This window comes from Pelophylax lessonae (genome assembly GCF_965119305.1).
Source record: "Pelophylax lessonae genome assembly, chromosome: 2".
NCBI classification, from domain to species: Eukaryota; Metazoa; Chordata; class Amphibia; order Anura; family Ranidae; genus Pelophylax; species Pelophylax lessonae.
Window position 1 is genome coordinate 321,500,558 of NC_138769.1, and position 24,169 is coordinate 321,524,726.

General features: G+C 46.7%; 1 protein-coding gene across 1 annotated transcript in view; it reads right to left on the reverse strand.

The window, feature by feature from the left end:
* WASF2 (WASP family member 2) overlaps positions 1 to 24,169 on the reverse strand; it is a 118,356-nt gene that overhangs the window by 93,351 nt on the left and 836 nt on the right. The window lies entirely within an intron of this gene.

Below are 24,169 nucleotides of genomic sequence, written 5' to 3' on the forward strand. Positions count from 1 at the left end.
CAGTACCATCTAATTGTGTGAGAAAGGATCCTGTTCTTTTTGTATTGCTTGCTTTGTGTGAAATCCCTGGTGTTCCTGTCAGTTCTTCCTTTCCTATTAAAAACTGACCACACTAAGCAGAACACACTGTGGTCAGTTCTATAGCTATGCTAGAAACTCAGTGTATTCTCCTCCAATGATCAGACTTGTCTTGCCCCCCCCCCCCTCCCCGCTGCACAGCCATTCACTGGCAAGCTCAGTGTGCTGCTGCTTCTCCCCCCCCCCCCCAAGCTTTGATGCAGCTGAGAACAGAGGGACTGTGCTCATCTATAAAAAAAAGGGGGAAAAAGGGATTTGGGGTTTTTTTGTTTTGTTTTTTATATATCTATAGACTTTCATTTAGTTAAGGAAGCACAACCCACTGGAGTCTGTTTTTTCAAGAGCCAGCCTCAGACAAATGATACTGGTGTCACTGGTGAACTTGTTGCCCTTTTATTTGTACCCTAAAATCTCAGGTCTGCGAGTATGGAATTCAAAATTTAATAAGTGTTGGTTTTTTTTATTACACAAGGAGAAGCACTATTGTGTGTTTCAATATGAATGGTGACAGCCCCTTATTGAGGATGGAACCATTGGAGAGATTGTGAGACACTGGAGAGAGATGGGTCTACAGATCAGCCAAAAGAGGCGCAATAAAGTGCCCAGAGAACTAGGCTCTAGTCTAGAGCGTTTCTGCAGGTGCAGGGCGTGGGTCAGAGAATGAAGCTTGGAGTGAAAATGTCTGGTGGAGGCATGCTAGAGAGAAGAGATAGACAGAAAAGAAGCTTCTTCACTTGCCTTCAAACAAAGTCTGCATGGATTGTGCCGATGGACAAGGAGATAGTTTGATAGCTTCTGCTGGGGGACATATGTAAGGTCCCACTAAAGAGTAAGGGTCCTTTCACACGAACGATCCGATCAGATCCTCCTGTCAGTTTTTTAGGCAGATCTAATCGGATCCTCCGTGCATCCCTATGAGTAGGGATGCACCGAAATGAAAATTTTGGGCCGAAACCGAAAACCGAAACCGAAAATGACTTTTTCCCCCAAATAATTTTAAAATAGATAGAAGAGGGGCATACACCAAAAACAGGCAGCGACGTACACCTGCCGCTGCCACCCTGTCACAGTATATGTACTGTGATGGGCTGGCAAGAGGTTAATTTAATTACCAATGGTATTTGTATTATGCAGCATGAGGGGGTTAATGTATTGTCACTGCTGGTCACTCATCTATTAGTGACCGACCAGTGGCAGTTAATTAATCTCTTTGTGCTGCATTAGTGCAACCAGTATCAGTGTTAATTAACACTGATACTGGTTGCACTAATGCAGCACAAAGGGGTTAATTAACTGCCGCTGGTCTGTCACTAATGCAGCAGTGACCAGCAGTGGCAATACATTAACCCCCTCATGCTGCATAATTAATACTAATACCAATGGTAAGCTGCCTCAGCTATCACCCCTCCCCCCCGCATCAGCCTCAGCGTCCCTCTCCTACTCACTCAGCTCCTACTCACTCAACTCAGCTCACAAGCAGCATATTGGCAGTTTTTTGAGCTGAAACTAACTTTCCTGCCCCATGGTTATTCAATAAGATACTGTTCAGGGGGGCTGGAAGATACAATTGGGGAGAGCATCAGTCCATTATTCAAAAGTCCCGCCTCTGGTCGGCCACCCGCCTCCCGGTGATGTCACTACTATTATGATCTGTCCATGAATGAAGTGACACACCGGGGCGGGAGGGCGGGCGAGCGGCCGCTAATAGCTGTCACTATATGTGAGCCTTAACTTCTCTTCAATTCCCTGTCAGCGGCACGATGTATGTGAATGAACGGACATTCCGGGCGGGAGGGCGGGGCGAGCGGCCGCTAATAGCTATAACTATGTGATCCTTCCCTGTTAGCTCAGTGGTACTGTGTGTGAATGAGATCTGACCTGACACCGGGCGGGGGGAGCAGCCGCTAATAGATACAACTATGTGAGCCTTCACTTCCCAGTCAGAGGAGATGCATGCCTGACAGGGAAGTGAAGTGAAGGCTCACATAGTTGTATCTCTTAGCGGCCGCTCCCACCCGCCCGGTGTCAGGTCAGTTCAGTTCTCATTCACACACAGTACCACTGAGCTGACAGGGAAGGATCACATAGTTATAGCTATTAGCGGCCGCTCGCCCCACCCTCCCGCCTGGTATGTCCCTTCATTCATGCACAGATCGTAGTAGGGACGTCATTGAGAGGCGGGCAGCCGGCCAGAGGCGGAACTTTTAAAACCTGCCCTGCGCCCTCCTCCTTTCTCACGGTGGCCATATTAATTTCGGCGATGTTAACCCATTATCGGCCGAAATGGGATAGGCTCATTTTCGGACGATAATTTTGGTGGCCGAAATTTCGGTACATCCCTACCTATGAGGCAGCGGATATCAGTGGAGACATGTCCGCTGACACCCGCTGCCATCCGCATCCGATCCTGTCTGTGAAATCCGGACGGATGGAAACACTATTTTTTATCCGTCCAGGGGATTGGATCGGATGAGAGCGGACAGGCGGGGATTCTATGGGGGATTCCCCCATAGAGAGCAGCGGGGCTCTGACAGCTCCCTCTCCGCACACAGAGCGGAGAGGGAGCTGTCACCTGCCTGCTCAGCAGGGATCGGCGGATCGATCCCCGCTGAGCTGCACGGAGTCCGCCGACCGAAGAGCATACCGTGTGAAAAGAGCCTAAGATTGTGTGACAGTAATAGTTTTTTTATTGAAAACAAGCATTTGTATTTAGTGGGGGATTCTTGGAGACATATAGATGGACTGAGAATGTATAACAACTTACTATTCACCTTAGCTGTAGTATCTGCATTCGTTTATTTTTTCAGGCTCATTTTGGACCTGACAATATTCCATATAACACACTTCCTGTCCTAGTATGGGTTCGCCCACTCCTCTGCTGTATCTATGTAAGGAGCCAAGGTTGTAATCCAGGCTAGACTTCAAACAAGTCTTCTTCTCTTCATCTTAATTACATGGGGGTTGGGATTAGTAGTTTACAGAAGATAGAGAACACTGTTTTATGATGCCAGATCAGCTCACAGGAAGTGACACTGATGGTAAATGTCTGGCAAGATCAACAGATATTTTCTGTACTTGCTGAAAATGTTCTTAGCCTAGAACATGAAAACTAATGCAACCACAGAATCTTAGGATAGTTACTACTCCCATGCACTCCCATACCCATCAGCTGCATGGAGCAGCTACACCTGCCTTTGGAGAAGCTAAAACAAAACAAATAAATTGGGTTCATACAAATGACCAAACCGCAGTGTTTTAGCAATAAAAAAGCTACATGTGTCTGATTGTGTATTTATATGCCAATCCAATTTGTTACAATTGTTATGTGAAACAAAACCTAATTAAAGTTCACACACAGCCAGCTTTACAAAGGGATTTCTTGCTGAATTTGGTGCAAACAGAAAAAGACCAATCTTCCCTTGTTTGTTAGGGCAGTTTCTGAGTGGTGGGGATAACTACTAACACACCATTGTTTCACATAATGTATATACTACTATACTGGAAACCTCTAAACACCAATGGAGATTTAGTATTTCTAGCATGTAATACAAGCCGACAAACATCCACTGGTTTCTTTTCCTCCAAATGTATTAACATTCCACTCACATGGAAGTGGAACTGTGAAAACTGTGAAAGTTTTATAAGAGGGATCCCCACTGTTCAACCCCACAAGAGGAAGGAGGCAGTAACAGAAGGCAATTTTAAAGCTTCATATATATTTTTTTTAATTCTTCAGTGCTAGCAATTCAGAAATGACAGATTATTTATTGCACTTAACCCATGACAGGTCCAATTGTTGTGCACCCATGCATAGTTTTCAGTCTTCTGACATTTTGGAAGATAAGGATGATAGTATGGCAATGTACTGGGTACTAATTAAAAAGAACCGCTTTGGGTAACCTTGGAACAAGATGCAAACTTAACCCACATCATTGAAAAAAAAAAAAAAAACTATCAATAAATGGTATATTACTTCATACTCAGTCACTATGAGATTATTTTTCTGTATTCTGCAAAAAAAAAAAAACCTGGTTGATCCTGCTGCTCTCTATCTCCACCTTCTGTCCATGTCCCCATTTCAGCTACGGATTTTGCAGAGCATCGTTTTGTAGATCTGCACATGCTCAGTCCTCACTTCTATGCTGAGCATTTCCTCCCTACTACATCTGAGGAGCCCATGTGACTATAGACACACACATGTAGCCATATACACTCACCAGCCAAACACAATGGGGGTGGGATATTACATGTAGATAGGTGGAGGCTTCACCTCCCTCTTATTCTAATGCCTCGTACACACGCAACAATTATTGGCTGACCGATCGGCCGTCTTTTGTCCAAGTTGTGTTTTGTTGGTTGGAATGTGCCTAGACTGCACACTAATTTTCTCGGCCAACAAAATTCTACTTCAGAAGTGATGTCATGTGCTGGTTTACTTTCCGTGTGTTTTTTCTTCTCTGAGCATGCCCAGTCTTGCTCATCAGATTTTTGTCTGCCGAAATCTGTACTGACTGACCGAAAATCGGCCGTGGTATAGCCTGCACACCAGATTTTATTCGGACGAAAAGTCGGAGTGGGTTGTCGAAAGCATCATACTAACAAACCGAAAATCGGCCGATCGGACGTTGGCCGAAAATTCACGGCCAATAATCGATGCGTGTGTACGAGGCATAAGACACAGGCTGGAGGGGAGGTAGGCAAAATGAGGAATCATCGATCCAGGTGACCTGAGGAGATCCCACAGCAGGTAATCCCACAGGTGCTAGCCCGGCTCGCCAGCACGACAAAAAGTTAACTTGGAATAAGCAGCCGCACACCGCAACGGGATACCAATCAAAACGTCTTTACTGTAATGTAGACCGCTTCAGAGGAATGAATGAAGGTTAACATGTTTCACACATCTTGTGCTTAGTTATAACCAGGGGTCAAACTGTGTGGTCAGTGTTGAAATGGGTGAAACACACCCATTCACAGCCAAGTCCAATCAACACAAGTGGCCCCCGCCTGACAAGCATGAAAAAACATCCACCAATTAAAAAACCATACAAAATTTTACAAAATATTGCACCACATGGAGAAAAAGAAAAACATATACACACAGTATAACAAACACCAGGCAGAGACATCAATGCATTAAATGTCAATAATACAGGAAAAAGGGGGGAGGGGAGACCACCTAAAAGGCTCCCATTCCTCTCAGGACTCCACTTTGAGTGGAATGTCTTCTATTTTTATGAATGACAATGGGTCTCATGTACATTTTCACTCCTGCACAGAGGACAATTCTCTTTTGCAGTCTATATTATGGGTGTACATTGTTGTAATTTTTCCCTTCTGCTTATGTTTTTTTTTTTTTAATAGAATGGGAGCCTTTTAGGTTGTCTCCCTTTTTTACCTGTAATAAATATTAGCTTTTAATGCATTGATGTCTCTGCCTAGTGTTTATTGTTATACTATATGAATATGTTTTTCCTTTTTCTCTTTATGTGGTGCAATATTTTGTATCATCAATGGATGTTTATTCATGCTTGTCAGGCAGGGTTGTGTTGATTGGATGTGGCTATGAACCGTTGTGTGTCACTTATTTGAACACTAACCACACAGTTTGACCCCTGGTTATGACTAGGGATGGGCTCAGGCATGTTCAGATCCTAGTCCCAACCCACCTGAGCAATCCCGCCAGGAAGCTGTCGCTGCACACCGCCAAATCATGAGCAGCGTTTGTATATGCAGCTGCGGGCCAGGAAATGCCTCACTGCTTATGATTGGCGGTGTGCAGGGATGGCTTCCTGGTAGGATTGCTCAGGCAGGTTGGGACTAGGATCCGAACATGCCTGAGCCCATCTCTAGTTATGACTAAGCACAAGATGTGTGAAACATGTTAACCTTCTGTTCATTCCTGTGACTGTATCTGTCTACATTACAATAAAGAAGTTTTTATTGGTATCCCGTTGCGGAGTGCGGCTGCCCATTCAAAGTTTCCTCACAGACTGAAGGAGTGTGACACAGACTGTGACTGGCAGAAATCCACCCTCGCCAAAAAATTATTAAGATTTGATTTCAAAAATATATTTGTATGACAATTTAAAACAGTTTATTGATAATAAATATTTATTTTTGCTCCGTATCCCAAAGCCTGTTTTTTTTTTTTTTTGTGACCATGTGACCCGAAGCAGAGGACTAAAAGCTCCTCCTGCTAAAGTTTACCTACAGACACGGCTTTCGATTAAAGAAAAAAAAAAAGGTACTTCTATTTTTTTTTTATTATTTAAAAAATGACAGTGGCATCATCCATATAGAGAAATAGAAGGGACAATGTAAATTGAACAGTGTTTAGCATCACTTTAATTGTCCATTCAATAAAATGGTGCTTCAGTTCACAGCCTATGTACACTTCAAGGACAGGGGTATGCAGGAGCAGGCTAGTGTCAGAAGAAATTATGTTTAAATGGTCTCCAACTCAAAAATGTAAGAATGGCAGTTTAACAAATTAAAAAAATGGTATCTGCATTAGTTTTCTTTTTTTTAGCTTTCTTTCCTCTGTTTTCCCCTGATAATCTCACCAGTAAACACACCACCTGTATTAGAAGGGCTACATTCCAGAGGAAGAAGCAAGAGACACCGTTGGACAGCAGCATTAACAGTCTGGTGGGAGGGTAAAATCGCTGTGCAACTTTCAGGTCGCACAAGAGTGAAAGGGGCCTAACTAATAGTCTAAGCAGTTACAGCAACATTTTTTCTTTTTTGAGACAAAAGGTTTTACATAAGTAAAAGTGGACCATTGCAAGCACCCCTGTCAATGTTTTAATAATTTATCTCAACCCTCTAAGTCAGAGGTAGGGAACCTATGGCTCGTCGCTCTTTTGATAGCTGCATTTGGCTTGCAGACAAATCTTTAATAAAGGGGGGCGTGTCCAGACGTGAGCTGTGCTGGACGTGTAGTCCCAGAGCTCCGCCGCGTCTACCACTCAATCCAGTGCCATCCTTGTAGCTGTGCCTGGTGCCAAGGAGATTTCTGCAGCCATCGACGGTACACTTTGTGAGCTACCCACTGCTACCCTCAGTTCGTCTCTGGGTGACCGGATTGCCGCACTACAGACCCCGCAGCCTACTCCCGGTACCACCGCCGGCTTGTGTGCTGTGCATCTGAGGGCCTTGGCAATCACTGCCCGGTAAAGAGACCTGCCATCCGATGGCTCCCTGTGCCCCGACAAACACGATCTTCTTTCCCTCTGACGCCCGGGGACCCAGGGGAGCTGCCTCTCACATCCACTTCTGAGGCCTTCAGCAGCCGGCCGCCATTTTCTCAGGGCCTATACTCACCTCCATCACTCGCAGGCCTGCAGGCGCTTCACCACTCCGGCCTCATTGCATACCTGCCTGCTCTGCTCTCTTCCTGACCGGACTCCAGGCACTTTCACACGGCTCCATCTACTCACTGTATAGCTGCGGCCCATGAATATTAAATAAAGGTTCCCGACCCCTGAAATATAGTTTATGGCTCTCACGGAATTACATTTGAAAATATGTGGTGTTCATGGTTCTCTCAGCCAAAAAGGTTCCCGACCCCTGCTCTAAGTGCTAGATCTGCAGGACAGCTTGTTTTGTCAGAAAACAACAGACTTCCTGGCAGGTATACTCGGCAAAAATAAAATAAAAGAAAGCCTAAGAAAGAAAACAAATGCAGCCACTGCATCTACAAATTGGTAAGCTGCAATTTAATAAATATTTACCTGCTTTTTTGGATGTTCTGCTTGTTACCTAAAGTCCAATCACCTCAGCTACAGTATATCATCAAATTCAGCGGTGACACACAGACTAAGCAAAATGTAAAAAAAGAAATACTGGTGGTTATGTAAGCCTCTGCTGTGTCATTCCCTCATCTTGATTTATAGTTTATAGAAGGAAAGAGGTAACGCTTTCTAATACACCACACGGAAATATTACTACTCTAAAAAAAGAATGAAAGACAACGCTATAATGTTAAAAATATAGCTTGTTCTATATTATTATGCTTACTATGCTATCCAGCTATCTGTGGGGGAGAAAGACTATCCCCCCCCACCCCCATCTTCTGAGGCTAGTGCTGGCCTGACCATGCAGGCGGAGGCTGCAGGCCCTAGAGGGATTAGCAGAGAGACAGAAAGCTGCCAAGAGATCCAGGTGTGAAAGGCTGGCACACCCCTTCTCCACATCTCATTGGTTACAGCTCAGAGCCTGCAGCCAGATACTGCAGCTGTAACCCCTTCAACACCACTGTCAAGGCAATGCCGCAAACGAGAACACACACAAAACACTTCTTTTTCACTCTGCCACCTACAGTGCTTAGTTACTGCTAACATGTAGGAAAGTATCCCACTGCCACTGTGCCTCACTTTAAAAATGTCATGCAATCATCATACTTATCCTATTATATTAGTACATTTATGTTCAGATACAGACACATGCTGTTCTTTCAAAATATATTAATTTCACATCTTCCCAAATTATTCAGCATATTCATCCATTCATACATGCTCATGACATAACGGTTAGGTTAGTAGAGGTAGTTGTCCCTTGCTAGATCATAGTACAGCACAGTTTACACATTACAATTTTATGATGTGCTCACATGATCTGCACGAGGGCAAGGAGACGAGCAAAAAAAAAGTCTGAGACAGCTGGTCAGTCAGCACTCGGACTAAATAGCCAGATTTGAAAAGCTCAATTAGCAAGGTTGGACAGTGTCCGAACATTCTGTCGGATTGCAGTGTACTTTAGCTAACATTTTCAGCCAGTCACATTTTACAATTAGGTGCTCATGTAGACCCACGCTTGCTTTTCATTCTTAACCAAAATGTTGTTCAGCTCTAGTTCTCTGGAGCATCCTGGGGAATACACCGTAGCCTATAGTCAAGGTAGCCATCTTGTACATAGGTGCTGGTGAAAGTGGGCTAAAACAGTAAGTGGAAAGGACATATTAACTCGGTTCGAACTTGGGTGGACAAGCTTCATATACTGTATGAGCCTGACTATAAATTTTAAACCATTGGTAAATATCCAGTGTTGTCGATGGATGCAGGATGCAGTTCCCAGGCCCGAGCACTGTCACCTTAGGGCTCTTTCACACGGGCGGTCCGATCAGATCCGCCTGTCAGTTTTTTAGGCGGATCTGATCGGATGCCCCATTCAGCCCTATGGAGAAGCGGATGTCAGCGGTAACATGTCCGCTGACACCCGCTGCCATCCGCATCCGATCCTGTCCGTGAAATCCGGACGGATGGATACCCTATTTTCCATCCGTCCTGGGGATCGGATCGGGTGAGAGCGGATAGGCGGTCCGCTCTCATCCAATTCCCCATAGAGAGCAGCGGGGGCTGTGACACCTCCCTCTCCGCACTGCAAGCGGAGACGGAGCTGTCATCCGCCGGCTCAGCGGGGATCGCGGATCGATCCCCGCTGGGCAGCGCGGATCCGCCTACGGAGGCGGACCGTGTGAAAGAGCCCTTACTAGGAGGAGATTAAAGTGATAGTAAAGTCTAGTTTTAAAAAAATAAATAAAAATAAAACTGAATTTTTGTAAAATCTTACCTGTAAAATTCCTTTCTCTGAGTCCTCCGACAGTCGCCGCCTCTTCATATTCGTCACAATGGGGTAATTGACCTTTGCTCCGTAGGAGTAGCTAGGCAACAGAATATGTCAATATTAAAGCTTTTAACATATCCCACCCCCAGGGGGTGGTCCCCTCAGTCAATACCCTCCTACTTCCTGTATCCATACCTCAGTTTCAGTAGAATAGCAGTAGAGTATACAACCAAACCCCAAAAGAGGGGCGGCAACTGTCGGAGGACTCAGAGAAAGGAATTTTACAGGTAAGATTTTACAAAAATTCAGTTTTCTCTTACGTCCTCCGACAGTCGCCGCCTCTTCATATTCGTCACAATGGGGACGTCCCAAAGCAGTGCAAACATGAGGGGTGGGAAACGCAGCCGCGCCTAAGGCAACGCAGTCTCCACATCAGAGAAAGGAACCTTACCAAAGGAAGGAAACCAGCTGGGCAGCATGAAAAAAACTTGCTCAACAGGAGCAACAACCCAGGAAAAACAAATAACCTAGGGATAAAAAATATATCCCAAACAGCCAAGGGTCCAAAACAAAGGACCCTAAGGAACTGCCGCACTAAGAACCTTGCGGCCAAAGGAAGCATCTGCCGATGCCTGAACATCCACCTTGTAGAATTTTGAGAAGGTGTGAACGGACGACCAAGTCGCCGCCTTACACACCTGGGCCACAGAAGCCCGATGATGACAGGCCCAAGACGTACTCAGAGACCTGGTAGAGTGCGCCTTCACAGGCATAGGGGAACTTTCCCCTTCAAAGCATATGCCTGTTCAATGGTCTGTCTGATCCATTTGGCGATGGTAGAAGCCGACGCCGCCATGCCCTTCCGAGGACCCTCTGGAAGGACAAATAAAGAATCCGACTTGCGAAAAGATTCAGTCGATTTTAGGTAAACCCTAATCGCCCGAACAACATCCAAGGAGTGCAAATCCACCTCCTTCGAATGTTTTGGCTTCTCGCAGAGCGAAGGCAAGACAATGCCCTCATTGAGGTGAAATTCCGAGATCCTCTTCGGAAGAAAAGAAGGGTTAGGTCGCAAGACCACCTTATCCAAGTGAATGACCAAATACGGAGACCTGCAGGACAAAGCTGCCGGCTCCGACACTCTGCGAGCCGAAGTGATCGCCACCAAAAAGGCGACCTTCTTGGACAACATAGACAACGAGATCTTCCTGATCTGTTCAAAAGGAGCATGTTGTAACACGGACAGAACAAGATTCAAGTCCCAAGGAGGCAAAGTTTCCCTCCTAGGAGGGACCAGATGTCGCACCCCTTGAACAAAAGTGCTAACCAAGGAGTTAGATGCCACAGGACATTGAAAAAGAACGGCCAGCGCAGAAACCTGACCCTTGATCGTAGCCAGCGCCAAACGCTGGTCAACACCCGTTTGAAGGAAGGACAACACCCTAGACACCGAGTATGTGCGAGGGGAATACCCCCTGGACTCACACCAGGCAAAATAGGCCTTCCAAGTACGGTAATAGACCTTCCCCGAGGAAGACTTCCTCGCGTTGATCAAAGTGTGAATGACCTCAGGGGAGAGACCCCTATCCTTCAGGACCTCGGTTTCAACAGCCAGGCCGTCAAAGCCAGCGACTAAAGCAGGATGGAATATCGGTCCTTGAGACAGAAGATCTTCTCGCAGAGGCAGACGCCACGGGGCGTCGACCACCAGATTCACAAGGTCTGCGTACCAGGACCGGCGAGGCCAGTCCGGTGCCACAAGAATCACTGTGTGCGGTTCCGCGTTCAACCTGCGAAGGAACCTGGACAGCAGTTGAATCGGTGGAAATGCATACATCAGTCGGTACTGATGCCACGGAGCTACCAACGCGTCTGCCCGAGGATCGCGCGGCCTTGCCACAAACCTTTCCACCTTGTTGTTCAGACGAGACGCGAACAGGTCCACCTCTGGAAGACCCCACTCCGCGCACAACATCTGGAAGACATCCGGGTGGAGGGACCATTCCCCCTGGTCCAGGGACTGGCGACTTAGATAATCCGCCTGCCAGTTCTCCACCCCCGGAATGTGAACTGCCGTTATCGCCGGGACATAGGTCTTGGCCCAAGACAGAATGTCGGCCACTTCCCGAGCCGCTCGGGCACTCCTGGTGCCCCCTTGGTGGTTGATGTAGGCCACCGCCGTGGCATTGTCCGTCTGCACCCGAACCGGACGGCCCTGCAGCCTGTCCGTCCAACGTCGAAGGCAGAGATTTATCGCTCGCAATTCCAGAATGTTGATCGTAAGGGAGGATTCCTCCTCCGACCAAGTTCCCCGGGCAGACAGAACGCCTAGAACACCACCCTAGCCCGACAGGCTGGCATCCGTGGTGTTCACCATCCATGAGAGAGGACGAAAAGACTTGCCCCCCGACACCGCCGGGGACTGGAGCCACCACAGAAGAGCCCTTCTGGTGCGATGGCCCAACGAAATCTGGAGATCCAGAGATTGCGGTCGCCCGTCCCACCTGGACAGGATCTCCACTTGGAGACCCCGCGTGTGAAACTGGGCGAAGGGAATCGCCTCGAAAGCCGAGACCATCAATCCCAAAACATCGCATGCACGTCCGGAGGGATGAGCACGGAACGTCCCTGAGGGACCTGACTTCTTCCTGAAGAGTCCTGAGCTTGTCGTCCGGTAGGAAGACCTTCGCCTGGACCGAGTCCAGAATCATTCCCAGGTAGGGAAGACGGACCGACGGGCACAGCGTCGATTTTGGAAAGTTTATCGTCCAACCAAACTCCTGCAGAGTCTGCAACGTGACGGACAGGTCCTTCACCAGACCCTGGCTGGTCGCAGACCGAACCAGAATGTCGTCCAGATACCCCAGGACAGAGATGCCCTGGGCTCTCAACAAAGCCAGAACCGGTGCAAGCACCTTGGTGAACACCCGTGGAGCCGAAGCGAGACCAAAAGGTAGCGCCACGAATTGGTAATGATCCTCCGCAATGGCGAATCGAAGGTACCTCTGATGACCCACGAAAATCGGAATGTGAAGGTACGCATCCTTCAAGTCGATGGAGGCCATGAATTCCCCCGGAACCAGGGCAGCCACCACCGACCGCAGGGATTCCATGCGGAACTTGCGAACCCGCACAAAGCGGTTCAGAGCCTTTAAGTCCAGAATTGGACGCACCTTGCCCTCCTTCCTGGGCACGGTGAACAGATTGGAATAGAACCCCCGAAATCTGTCCCGATGAGGCACCGGAACCACCACTCCCTGAGCCCGCAGGTCCCGCACCGCCAGGTGCAGATCCCGCAACTGCTCCGGAGACAGTTGAAGATTTGAGGGAAAAAATCTGCCCGCCGGCCGAGAGAGAAACTCCATCTTGTAGCCAGATCGAACGATTTCCTGAACCTACCTGTCCCGAACACGGGCCAGCCAGGGTTGAAGAAAACAGAGCAAACTTCCCCCCACCCCAGAACTGGTTAGCCACTACAGTAGCCAAATCACCCCCCGCGGGGGAAGCAGCAGCAGTCCCCTGGCCCCCCACTAAGGTGGGAGGAAATTTGCTTTCCTGAGAATCCATGCCCCCAAAAGTGTGTAGGAAGAAAAGGAGTACTGCCCCTTTAACAGCGCGGCGAGCGCAGCCCACCGCACACAAGCACACACTGACCCCCACAGGGATAAACACAAAACTTAAGCAAGGAATACAGGGATAAGGAAGATAAACCTGGAGAGACCACTCAGGCTGCTGCACCGATCGTTGTTGCTCAGGGAAAGGGAGTGATGTAACACAGACCGCTCCTATAAAGCCTATGGAAGGCTCCACAAACATGGCCGCCGGTGAGGGACTAGCAAAGGCAGAGCATGCAGCGCTGACATGTGGCCCAAGCGATCGCCGCCAAAATGGCGGCGCTTGGCGCCAAAAACGCCGCTCTTATCACACAGATATGGCCAGCACATGCCTGCAGCTATTTTAAAAATGCGGACCGCCGCAGCAGCCGCCGCATGTATGCACCAACATGTATAACATCATGTCCTATAATCATACAGCATGTCACACAGATATCACAGTTTTTACACTGAACAGTGTACAACAGCCCCCCTCCTTGCAGCCCACAGCAGCATGAAGCCAGACAGGGAGCCCAACAGTGTGAACAGGCATGCAGGGTTACACAGTCCCAGACTGACACCCACTAAACAGACAGGTCCCCACACAGAGTACACTTACCTCCTGAATGGCGTGGGGAACCCGCACAAGCGATCAAGCCACTGCACATGGGACAGGGAGAGTCGCAGTCAGGACGCAGTAGAACTGCGGTGCGAAACCGCATGGCGTCCAGTGAGGTAGCCACCTCACCATAGCATCCCTGCAGCGAACAGGGATGGGTCGTTCACATATGCCAGGAAAAATACCTGACTGAACGCTCGATGGCAGGCTGGGAAGCCACTGGCCCACAACCTGCGACCAGGGGGGCCAGCCCGAGACCCAGCCCGCACGATCCTCTTCATCAGAAGAACTAACTAATGCTGACAAAAAGTAACAGCTAAGTAAAGAGAGAGAAAAAAACTCAAATAAAATCAAAAAAGAAGATAAGGCTGAGACAAAATGCCCCAGCATAGAAACATCCAGTCACTCCTGACAAGCTAGACAATGAAACTGAGGTATGGATACAGGAATTAGGAGGGTATTGACTGAGGGGACCACCCCCTGGGGGTGGGATATGTTAAAAGCTTTAATATTGACATATTCTGTTGCCTAGCTACTCCTACGGAGCAAAGGTCAATTACCCCATTGTGATGAATATGAAGAGGCGGCGACTGTCGGAGGACGTAAGAGAAACATGGTTTACTTACCTGCTCTGTGCATCGGTTTTGCACAGAGCAGCCCAGATCCTTCTCTTCTCAGGTCCCTAGCCAGCGCTCCTGCCCCCCTCCCTCCTGCCGAGTGCCCCCACAACAAACAGTTTGCTATGGAGGCACCTGAGCTGAAGCTCTGTATGTCCACTCAGACACCGAGCCACAGCCTGGCCCCACCCCTCTCTCTCTCTCCTCATTGGCTCATTGACTTTGACTGACAGCAGATGGAGCCAATGGCGCCTCAGCCAATAAGGAGGGGAGTCCTGGACAGCTGAGGCTCTTGTGAAACATAGCTGGATGGAGATGGGGCTCAGGTAAGTATTAGGGGGGCTGAGGGGGGAGCTGCGCACAGAAGGTTTTTTATCAGAATGCATAGAATGCATTAAAATATAACTGTCTGCACCCCCATAAGGGAGATTCGTTCTCTAAATTTGTCCTGTTTACCATTACCATTGAAAGAGAAAGTAAAAGAAAATCCCAAATTTTGGGTTGTCCCCAGAAAAGTAATAAAGAAGAAATCTTCCAATGCGGACATTATTTCTGGTGACCTGGGGGTCCACAAGAAAACCCCTCAATTTGCAGGGATTTCCTCTCACTTCCTGTTTAGTGGAAAAAAAAAAAAAAAACAGGAGTTATAACACCCCCACTGATGGGGCTTTACTAATGAGTACTGATGATCAGTGCCCTGATTATCTGTATTAACGTGCCCTGTCAAAATTCCCGGTTACTGGCTCTCCTTTGCTCACGCTGTGACAGCGCGAGAGGAAAGGAATGGCGATAACCAGCAAGTTTGTTTACATGTGATCAGCTGTGAATAGACACAGCTGATCACATGGTAAAGGGCTGTTGTGATTGGCCCTTTAACATATCTCATGTGTAGCGAAGGCATAATAGTCTCAAATATATGCTGCTTTCTAAATGTGATCTAACAGAGTTGTAGAACAAGGAGATTTTGGTGAAAGACTCACAGCATGGGATGGACACTCCTTTTCTGGTTTCCATGAACTATGCAAAAGTTATTCTTAGTCACTGCAAAAAAAACTGAAAATAACCAAAGGGATCTCTAACTTCCCCCATTTTCTTCCTCATTACAATGTGACACAAAAACCCTCACCAAGGACTCTTGAAAGAAAATATAAGCTTTCTTGAAACTTAACACTCTTCAAGTATATGGAACTTAGGTCTACTGCTATAGATGTGGTAGATTACCCAGTGCATACAGTCCTAACTTTCTTTAGCTTAATCAGCATTTTTCAATTTTTCCCCCTAATGTCCATGAATGTGTAATCTACTTTGTAAATGTAATTGATGTGACATTATCTCTATAAGGGCCCTTTCACACCAAACGTAGTGGGATGCAGTAGGATGCATTTGGAACTGCACTTACTGCATAGACAGCCCAAAATCAAGGTAATTCTATGGGCATTGTTCACATTGCATTGCAGCTTAAAAAAAGTAGAGCATGCTGCATTTTTTTGGACCGCAAATGCAGGGAACGTGCTACCAAATGCTCTTCAAACACACCGTGCCCCTTTATGCCAAGAAAGCCAAGCCCAAAAACGTAAACACATGCTAAACGCAGAGCAAAAAGCATGCGGAAGGCATTCAAGCGCAGTCAAAAACAAGCAGTTATTTGTAGTTTCTGGTGTGAATACGCCCTAAAAGTTTAAGCGCCCATTCCCACCAGAAACTGTGTGTTTTTGCATGCAAGTTGGCGCATTATTTGCACATTTGCAATGAGTTTATCCCTAAGCATTTGTCCTTTGAGGTCACTTCCTTCTTTCCTTCGGCTTTTATGTCACAGCGATGCGTTTGTGGGTGTTTTTACTCATTTGTGGTGAGGCAAGATGGATCAACTTCAGAACAACCAGCCTACCTATACATAGATTGAAATTCAACCAGTTCCTGCCAAACCATTTATGGCTGGCTTCACAAATTAAAGCTGTACTCCAGCTTACACTAAGCAGTTACAGCAAACAGGTATGTTTTTCTCATTGGGATAAAGGTTTTATATGAATGAATGGAAGCTGAATATTGTAAGCACCACTGTCAGTGTTAAATAGTTTGTCTCAACCCTCTACCTGCCACTTTTGCTGGATAGCTTGGTCCATTATTGGAAGCTGAAAAATTGGGGGGGGGGGGGGGGGGGAATAACCCGAATATACATCTAAGAAAAGGTGAGCTGCAATTTTAATACTTTTTTTTTGGGGGGGGGTATGGTACCACTTTATTTTGTCCTGGAATGGGATCTTCCTGAAAATCACCAAGAATAGGGAATTTTCAGCTTGCTAGTTACAGCTCTGTACTGAGCTCTGACAAGTGGGAATCTGTAGGTCACGCTGTCATGAGTAACTAAGGAAAATGCTTTGCATACATTTTATTCACACAAAGAATCAAGGTATACAGATATAGATGTAAAGTTTTTTTCCCACAAGGACATGCATTATCCTGACTATACTGGCAATGTATTTATAGTCTGAAGGATAACTGCACATATCACTTAAAGTGTTACTAAACCCAGGAACCTGCATTCACTATATCTGGTCTCCCACAGAACACAGAAATGTAGTTTTTTTAAATAAATATAAACTGCTAAATACCTTTTCTCATTAGCAGTAAACAATCTGGTGACTTCTATCAGTGTCCGGCCGAGCACTGGTTAAAGCTTGTAGAAGGAGTTATTCTCCTCTGGCTGTCCTATGAGGCTGCAGGACCCATGACCCTCTGTCTGGACAGTGCTGATTGGCCCTGGGCTGATCACACGCACACTTCCAATAAAAAAAAAAAAACACGCGCTCTAGCAATACACACGAAATTGACCATGTGCAGAGTGACTCCAAAGGCTCTGACCTATCAGGAGACGAATTGGGGACAGTAAAAGAGGAGGATCAGAAGACAGGATCAAACAGTGTGGAGGATTAACCCCCTAGCTTCTACAGTGAGTATAACAAGCATGCTGTACTGCATATACAGACTGACTAAGTAAAAAAATATGAAAGCCATCATTGCTAACCTCTCATGAAAACTAGTTGATTGCCACACTTATGTTCCAAAAGCTTCACTGCATTAAGCCACTTACCTGAAACAAGGATGCTAATCAGAAGTTCTGACTTTGTTTTTTGAATACTTGCTACAGGTCAGTGATTCAAGGGAGGTCCGCAATGGCAACTTACATATTTTGCTTTCCTTTCAGCACCCCCAAAGTGAAATGACACTTTGCTAAAGTAGTGAGTGTACCTTTGCTGTCCCCTCAAAATAAATCAACACACAGCCATTAATGTCTCAACTGCTGGCAACAAAAGTGAGTACACCAATAAGTGAAAAGGTTCAAATTGGGCCAAAAGTGTCAATATTTTGTATGGCCACCATTATTTTCCAGCACGGCCTTAACCCTCTTGGGCATGGAGTTCACCAGAGCTTCACAGGTTGTCCTCTTCCACTCCTTCATGCCAACATCACAGAGCTGGTGGCTGTTAGAGACCTTGCGCTCCTCCACCTTCCGTTTGAGGATGCCCCACAGATGCTCAATAGGGTTTAGGTCTGGAGACATGCTTGGCCAGTCCATCACCTTTACCCTCAGCTTCTTTAGCAAGGTATTGGTCATTTTGGAGGTGTGTTTGGGGTCCTTATGTTGGAATACTGCCCTGTGGCCCCGTCTCCGAAGGGGGGGGGGGGGGGTCATGCTCTGCTTCAGTATGTCACAGTACATGTTGGCATTCATGGTTCCCTGAATGATTTGTAGTTCCTCGGTGCCAGCAGCATTCATGCAGCCCCAGACCATGACACTCCCACCATCATTCTTGACTGTAGGCAAGACACACTTGTCTTTGTACTCTTCATCTGGTTGCCTCCACACACGCTTGACACCATCTGAAACAAATAAGTTTATCTTGGTCTCATCAGACCACAGGACATGGTTTCAGTAATTCATGACCTTAGTCTGCTTGTCTTCATCAAACTGTTTGTGGGCTTTCTTGTGCATCTTCATAAGAGGCTTCCTTCTGGGACAACAGCCATGCAGACCAATTTAAAGCAGTGTGCGGCTTATGGTCTGAGCACTGACAAGCTGCCCCCCCCCACCCCTTCATTCTTTGCAGCAATGCTGGCAGCACTCATACTTCTTTTTCCTAAAGACAACCTCTGGATACGACGTTGAGCATGTGCACTCAACTTCTTTGGTCAACCATGGCGAGGCCTGTTCTGAGTAGAACCTGTCCTGTTAAACCACTGTATGGTCTTGGCCACTGTGCTGCAGCTCAGTTTCAGGGTCTTAGCAATCTTCCTAAAGCCAAAGCCATCTTTATGTAGAGCAACAACTCTTTTTCAGATCATCAAAATTCTTTGCCATAAGGTGCCATGTTGAACTTCCAGTGACCAGTATGAGAGAGAGCGATAACACCAAATTTAACACACCTGTTCCCCATTCACCCCTGAGACCTTGTAACACTAAACTAGTCACATGATACTGGGGAGGGAAAATGGCTAATTGGGCCCAATTTGGACATTTTTACTTAGGGGTGTACTTACTTTTGTTGCCAGCGGTTTAGACATTAATGGCTGTGTGTTTAGTTATTTTGAGGGGACAGCAAATTTACACTGTTATACAAGCTGTACACTCACTACTTTACATTGTAGCAAAGTGTAATTTGTTCAGTGTTGTCACATGAAAAGATATAATGAAATATTTACAAAAATGTGAGGGGTGTACTCACTTTTGTGAGATACTGTATGTAGGCTGCCAGAGGGAATGTGTTTTGTGGGGGCTTCACTAAAGTATACTTATCCTATAATCTTTTTAGTATTAAGATATTGTATTCTTCTGCACTTGTAGAGGTGGTTGGATGTCTTACTGGGTTGGAGGGGGTGGTTGAAGGTTGATGGTTTGAATCAAACATCTATGGGCAGGCTAATTGCACCCAAGTCAATCCATCGATCAACTTGGGTAAAACCAGCATGTTGGATTTTCATCATGTGATTACTGCCAGCAGGTATAGCCACTAGCAATAATCACTGGCTGTGTTGGTGGAGGAAAATTAGTGGTATTCCTTTCTGTAACCTGCAGGAAAGAAAAATGGAACCATCTATGGCCTGCTTAAAATCTGAATTCAACCATGGAATGATGATAAAAGCAAGACAATAGAATATCATATCACTTTGTTAGGTATGTTCACCCTACTATAAAGCTAAATATTTGATTTGACAATATAGCCAAGGGTAATTGTAAGTATCTACAACAAGATAATGCTTTCTATGTATTCTTATAGTCAAGACTCCAAGAGTACACCATCTGAGAAGGCAGACAGGTCCAGGGCTTGTATAGCTTGTGCTGCATTCAGCAAGAGGTAGTTCAACACTGCTCAAATTTTGCATATTTGGCCCCTTGCACACACTCAGTTTTTCTCAGGGGGGGATCGATCCGCCGATCCCCCGCTGAGCAGGAGGATGACAGCTGTGTCTCCGCGCTGTGTGCGGAGACACAGCTGTCAGTTCCCCATGCATCTCTATGGGGGAAATCGGATGGGAACCATCCGATCCACTGGACGGATGGAAAATAGGGTTTCCATCTGTCCAGATTTGACGGATCGGATGTCAGCGGACATTTCTCTGCTGACATCCGATGCCCCATAGGGAGCATGGGGGGGACTGTTCAGATCCGCAAAAAAAACAGACAGGCGGATCTGAACCTGTGTGAAAGAGCCCTAAATACCAATTAGAAAACGTAAAGTGGTATAAAACCCAAAGCCAAAAGTGTTATATATTGCACTTTATCAATCCTTAGATGTGGTGGCTGCATTAGTTTCCTTTTTTAGACTTGTCTAGTTTAGACCAGTGATCTTCAAACTACGGCCTGTGGGCTGAATGTGGCCCTTTGCTTGTCTTAATCCGGCCTCCGGGGAATATTCCTTCCACTGACACCAACAAGGGGACGCTTTTCCTTTTCTTGACACCAACAAGATGGCACCATTCCTTCCACTGACACCAACAGTGTGGAACCATTCCTTTCACCAACAATAGGGCATTTTTCCTTCCACTGACACCAATGATGGGATACTATCCCTCCCACTGATACCAGTAATGGGGCACTATTTCTCCCACTAATGCCAATGTTGGGGTACTATTCCTCCTTCTACCGACTTCAGGCACTTTGTACTTTTTTTTTTACTCTCACTGACGCTGGAGCAGTTTCTAAATCCACTGGTCACTCCAGCCTCCCTAAATTCAGGACAGTAAACCGGCCCTTTGCTTAGAAAGTTTGGAGACCCCTGGTCTAGACCTTTTTTTGACCTGGTAAACCAGCCAGCAACACAACTTCTGTATTGAAAGGATGAAGGATAAAGGGGCACAGGGGACAGGAACATTGTTGATCTGGGAGCAGAGGAGTGTTAGATGTACAGCCTTAGCCAAGTTTTGAGAATGACACAAATATTAATTTTCACAAAGTCTGCGGTCTCAGTCAGGTCTCAGGTCTTCAGCGCCAATCACTTCCCCTCCTTTCTATATATCATATAACCCTTTTCAGGGCTATATCTTGAAGTGGGCTGCAGCCAATATTTCATTTCTTATCCTAAGCACGGATTCCCCCTGGTTCTTTGATTCATATACTCAAGAATGTTATTAAAGCGGAGTTCCACCCAAAAGTGGAACTGACCCCCCGACATGCCACATTTGGCATGTCATTTTTTGGGGGGGGGGAGCGGGTACCGCAAACTGTAACAGCCGGGTGCCCACAGCAGTGATGCCGGGAGAGGATCGAGGCTTCCGGCGGCCGCATCGCTGGACCGTTGGACAGGTGAGTAAATGGCTGGAACTCCGCTTTAAGAGTGATCAGATGAATTGCAAATACTTGCAAAGTCCCTCTTTGCCGTGAAAATGAATTTAATCCTATAAAGAAAACATTTCCACTGCATTTGTGAAGATGGCTTCAGGGCGCCCAAGAAAGTCCAGCAAGCGCCAGTAGTCTCCTACAGTTGATTCAGCTGCGGGTTTGGGGCACCAAGTCTCCTAGAGTTGATTCAGCTGCAGGATCAGGGCACCACCAGTGCAAAGCTTGCTCTAGAATAGTAGCAGGCAGGAGTGAGTGCATCTGCACCCACAGTGAGGCGAAGACTTTTGTAGGATGGCCTGGTTCAAGAAGGGCAGAAAAGAAGCCACTTCTTTCCAGGAAAAACATCAGGTCTGTAAAGTTCAATATTGAGTTGGCCCACCCTTTGCAGATATAACGGCTTCAACTCTTCTGGGAAGGCTGTCCACAAGATTGAGGAGTGTCTCTATGGGAATTGTTTGACCATTCTTCCAGAAGTACATTTGTGAGGTCAGGCACTGATGTAGGCAAGAAGGCCTGGCTCCCAGTCTCCGCTCTAATTCATCCCAAAGGTATTCTATTGGGTTGAGGTGCAGGCCAGTCAAGTTTTTCCAACCCAAATTCACCCATTCATGTCTTTATGGACCTTGCTTTGTGAACTGGTCCAAATCATTTGATGGAGGGAGGATTATGGTGTGGGGTTATTTTTCAGAGGTTGGGCTTGGCCCCTTAGTTCCAGTGAAGGGAACTCTTAAGACACGGCTTGACAAATTTGCTTGGAATCTAGGAGCCAGCTAAAAAAGTTAGGAGCCAGTTTTTTTTCCGCGCATGCTGAATGACTGGCTTCTGTCAGACCGCCTGTCATACACACAGGCCGAATGGCGGCCAGTTTTTATTGAACCGGCTAATGTTGCCTGGCATTTGGCCTGTGTGTACTTGGCTTGATGGTGTGATGGGCAGTGGCTCAATAGGGAAGGACAGTGCCGCAAGGTGGGGGCGATAGGAAATTCAGTGATCCAGTAACTCATGCCACGCTAGGCTCCTTTCATACGGGCACCCGTTAAGCGGAATCCGCTTGCTCAGCGGAGATTTCTCCGCTAATCCCAGCTGAGCAGACGGATGACAGGTCCTGTCCGCTCCGCTATGCAGAGCGAACACTAACACACTCCCGCTCTGCTCTATGGGGCAATCAGATGGAAATGGACTGCCTGTCCATTTACATCCGATGCCATCTGATTCGATCCGCTGGACAGATGGAAAATAGGACCACCATCCATCTGTTTTTGGCGGACAGGATTGGATGGCAGCGGTTGTCACCGGACATCCACCGCTCTATAGAGGAGACTGAAGGGTCCAACAGGCGCATCTGATGCGACAGCCCGTGTGAAAGGGTACTTCGGCTGTGTGGCATGACAGGGAGAAAATAAAAAAAATAATTAATTTTCATTTAAAAAATAAATAAATAAACGGTTTCCATCTTTGTGAGGTTGTAAGTGGAACTGAGGCTGTTCCAACCAGCTACCCCACACTACTGGTCCACTTAGCGGTAAGGACAGGGCACCAGATCAAGCCCGCAACACCTTCAACTTCTTCTCTTTGGAAAGAGATGGGCGGGTAGTGAGAGCAGGCAGGGGAAACCCTTAGCGCCGCCAGTGACTACTTGTTGCAGCCCTGGCCACCACAATAGGGCGTCAGTTCCCCAATGTAAGCATCTCGCTCCAGAAGGCCCCAAAGCCGTGGCCTTAATTACCGGCCAGCGTAGCATCTTAGTCCGCACACCCGTGGGCGGGGCCGCATGGCAGTCATTCCAAATGGCAAAAACGAATTTCAGGCAGGTGGCACTCCGCGCCTCCCCCCACCAAAAGGGAGCCATCATTCGGCTATAGCACGGTCAGCAAGTGGTTAAAGTGTATGCATAAAAAAATCTTTTTATTCTTTTCATAGTTTTAGTGTAGTGAAGGGTTAAAACCCATAGAGAGGTGAATCGCTTGATAGAGGGTCTAACCCTTTTCCATTTTATCCAAAACTAGAAAAAATAGTTTTACTTATGGATACACTTTAAAGCATGTACAGATACTCTTGTGCATGGCACTTCATTTCTTGGGCATTTGTTTAGATTCATATTCAGCGTTCAACAATAGATTGGAGCCGTCAGTCTGTTAGATATGAATTTGTTTATATGACCTGTGCTGCTGACTCGCATTATATGAAAGAAATTCTGAAAATTCCAAAATGACTTCCCTGAATTGGTAAAGTGGTTCCAAGGGCATACATTTTTTCCCCCTAATGCATTCTCTGCATTTGGTTAGAAAATAGCACTCCAGGATCAGCCCCCCCCCCCTTAAATATTTACCTAGCTCCTCATTTGATCCAGCGATGTGCCTGTCTGCAGCAGCATTTGTCTTCTCTCCCTCTTTCTTACAAGCACAGAGACAGCAGCAGAATCCATTGGCTCCTTCTGCTGTCAATCAAATCCTGCGAGGATGAAGTGTAGAACTGGGGCAGAACCAAACAGTTTTATGGATGCAAGCCCACTTGGCTTGCTATGGGGGCATTCATAGAAAAGGAGGGGTGGAGAGCGCCAGAGGGGGGGGGGCAAAAGAGGAGGCTCTGGGCCATTCTGTGCAGGCAAGCATAATATGTTTATTATTTTAATTTAAAAAAATTATACCTTTACAACAGCTTTAAGTTAGAGTGATTCCATGATACATTACCAAAAGTATTGGGACCCCTGCCTTTACACGCACATGAACTTTAATGGCATCCCAGTCTTAGTCCATAGGGTTCAATATTGAGTTGGCCCAACCTCTACAGCTATAACAGCTTCAATTCTTCTGGGAAGGCTGTCCACAAGGTTTAGGAGTGTGTCTATGGAAATGTTTGA